This window comes from Triticum aestivum, chromosome 2B (assembly GCF_018294505.1).
Source record: "Triticum aestivum cultivar Chinese Spring chromosome 2B, IWGSC CS RefSeq v2.1, whole genome shotgun sequence".
Lineage (NCBI taxonomy): Eukaryota > Viridiplantae > Streptophyta > Magnoliopsida > Poales > Poaceae > Triticum > Triticum aestivum.
The window spans coordinates 672,837,893-672,841,585 of NC_057798.1; positions in this window are offsets into that span (position 1 = coordinate 672,837,893).

The following is a 3,693-nucleotide window of genomic DNA, read 5'->3' on the forward strand; positions in this document are numbered from 1 at the left end:
AACCATTTAACTGAACTATCACGTAGTTATCAAAACGTGTATGTCCGATGTTCGCAACATCCACAAACAACGTTTGGGGTTCAGCACACTGAGCGGTGCATTAAGGACATAAGCTCTCTACTGTCCGCATAATCGCTACTATCAACTTTCAACTATATTTTCTCTAGGAACATATCTAAACAGTGGAACTAAAGCGCGAGCTTACGACATAATTTGCAAAGATCTTTTTGACTATGTTCAGGATAATTAAGTTCATCTCATGAACTCCCACTCAGATAGACATCCCTCTAGTCATCTAAGTGATTACATGATCCGAGTCAACTAGGCCGTGTCCGATCATCACGTGAGACGGACTAGTCATCATCGGTGAACATCTTCATGTTGGTCGTATCTACTATACGACTCATGCTCGACCTTTCGGTCTCTTGTGTTCCGAGGCCATGTCTGTACATGCTAGGCTCGTCAAGTTAACCTAAGTGTTTCGCGTGTGTAAATCTGGCTTACACCCGTTGTATGTGAACGTAAGAATCTATCACACCCGATCATCACGTGGTGCTTCGAAACGACGAACTTTCGCAACGGTGCACAGTTTGCGGGAACACTTTCTTGAAATTTTAATGAGGGATCATCTTATTTACTACCTTCATTCTAAGCAAATAAGATGCATAAACATGATAAACATCACATGCAATCAGATAGTGACATGATATGGCCAATATCATATTGCTCCTTTTGATCTCCATCTTCGGGGCTCCATGATCATCATCGTCACCGGCATGACACCATGATCTCCATCATCATGATCTCCATCATCGTGTCTCCATGAAGTTGTCGCCACTTATTACTTCTACTACTATGGCTACCGGTTAGCAATAAAGTAAAGTAATTACATGGCGTTGTTCAATGACACGCAGGTCATACAATAAATAAAGACAACTCCTATGGCTCCTGCCGGTTGTCATACTCATCGACATGCAAGTCGTGAATCCTATTACAAGAACATGATCAATCTCATACATCACATATCATTCATCACATTCTTCTTGGCCATATCACATCACATAGCATACCCTGCAAAAACAAGTTAGACGTCCTCTAATTGTTGTTCGCATGTTTTACGTGGCTGCTATGGGTTTCTAGCAAGAACGTTTCTTACCTACGCAAAACCACAACGTGATATGCCAATTGCTATTTACCCTTCATAAGGACCCTTTTCATCGAATCCGTTCCGACTAAAGTGGGAGAGACTGGCACCCGCTAGCCACCTTATGCACCAAGTGCATGTCAGTCGGTGGAACCTGTCTCATGTAAGAGTACGTGTAAGGTCGGTCCGGGCCGCTTCATCCCACAATACCGTCAAAACAAGATTGGACTAGTAACGGTAAGCATATTGAACAAAATCAACGCCCACAACTACTTTGTGTTCTACTCGTGCAAAGAATCTACGCAATAGACCTAGCTCATGATGCCACTGTTGGGGAACGTAGCAGAAATTCAAAATTTTCCTACATGTCACCAAGATCTATCTATGGAGAGACCAGCAATGAGGGGAAGGAGAGTGCATCTACATACCCTTGTAGATCGCTAAGCGGAAGCGTTCAAGAGAACGGGGTTGAAGGAGTCGTACTCGTCGTGATCCAAATCACCGGAGATCCTAGTGCCGAACGGACGGCACCTCCGCGTTCAACACACGTACAGCCCGGTGACGTCTCCCATGCCTTGATCCAGCAAGGAGAGAGGGAGAGGTTGAGGAAGACTCCATCCAGCAGCAGCACAATGGCGTGGGGGTGGTGGAGGAGCGTGGAAATCCTGCAGGGCTTCGCCAAGCACCACGAGAGAGGAGGAGTACTTGGGACAGGGGGAGGGCTGCGCCAGAACTTGTGTTGCGGCTGCCCTCCCACCCCCCACATATATATAGGGGCAAGGGAGAGGGGGGGCGGCCCCCTCAGATCCAATCTGAGGAGGGGCGGCGGCCAAGGGGGGGAGGAGTGCCTCCCAAGTCAAGTGGAAGCCCTCCCCCTTAGGGTTTTCCCCTTCCCATGCGCATGGGCCTTGGGGGGGCTGGTGCCCCTGGCCCATTAAGGCTAGGGCGCCCCCCTACAGCCCATGCTACTGTATTGGACGTGGTGGAACAATTTACGGACCTCCGGACCCCTCCGGAATCCTCCGGAACCTTCTGGAAGCTTCCCGGTACAATACCGAAAAAACCCGAACTTTTTTCGGAACCCGAACAACAACTTTCCATATATAAATCTTTACCTCCAGACCATTCCGGAACTCCTCGTGACGTCCGGGATCTCATCCGGGACTCCGAACAACATTCGGTAACCACATACAAACTTCCTTTATAACCCTAGCGTCATCGAACCTTAAGTGTGTAGACCCTACGGGTTCGGGAACCATGCAGACATGACCGAGACGTTCTCCGGTCAATAACCAACAGCGGGATCTGGATACCCATGTTGGCTCCCACATGTTCCACGATGATCTCATCGGATGAACCACGATGTCAAGGACTCAATCAATCCCGTATACAATTCCCTTTGTCTAACGGTATTGTACTTGCCCGAGATTCGATCGTCGGTATACCGATACCTTGTTCAATCTCGTTACCGGCAAGTCTCTTTACTCGTTCCGTAACACATCATCCCGTGATCAACCCCTTGGTCACATTGTGCACATTATGATGATGTCCTACCGAGTGGGCCCAGAGATACCTCTCCGTTTACACGGAGTGACAAATCCCAGTCTCGATTCGTGCCAACCCAACAGACACTTTCGGAGATACCTGTAGTGCACCTTTATAGCCACCCAGTTACGTTGTGACGTTTGGTACACCCAAAGCATTCCTACGGTATCCGGGAGTTGCACAATCTCATGGTCTAAGGAAATGATACTTGACATTAGAAAAGCTTTAGCATACGAACTACACGATCCTTGTGCTAGGCTTAGGATTGGGTCTTGTCCATCACATCATTCTCCTAATGATGTGACCCCGTTATCAACGACATCCAATGTCCATGGTTAGGAAACCGTAACCATCTATGATCAACGAGCTAGTCAACAGAGGCTTACTAGGGACATGGTGTTGTCTATGTATCCACACATGTATCTGAGTTCCCTATCAATACAATTATAGCATCGATAATAAACGATTATCATGAACGAGGAAATATAATAATAACTAATTTATTATTGCCTCTAGGGCATATTTCCAACAAAACCAACCAAGATCCGAGCTCTGTCACAATTGGATATCCCAAAAGACCTCAAACAAACACAAAAATTGACTGGATGCATGGCGGCTCTAAGCCGCTTTATCTCCCGCTTAGGAGAAAAGGCATTACCCCTTTATCGCCTCCTGCGGTGCACCAAACACTTCGAGTGGACGGATGCCGCCACGGCCGGACTCGAAGAAATCAAAGCCATATTGGCAACAAATCCGGTCCTAGCCGCGCCCAACACAGGCGAACCAATGCTATTATACATCGCGGCAACCCATCAAGTTGTAAGCGTGGTGCTCGTTGTCGAACGAGAAACGGATGGACACAAGTTCCCTCTCCAAAAACCAGTTTACTACGTGTCCATTGTCCTAACTCCATGCAAGTCACGGTACCCGCATTATTAAAAGATAGCATACGCGGTGTTCATGGCATCTCGGAAGCTGCGACACTACTTCCAAGAGTGTTCGAT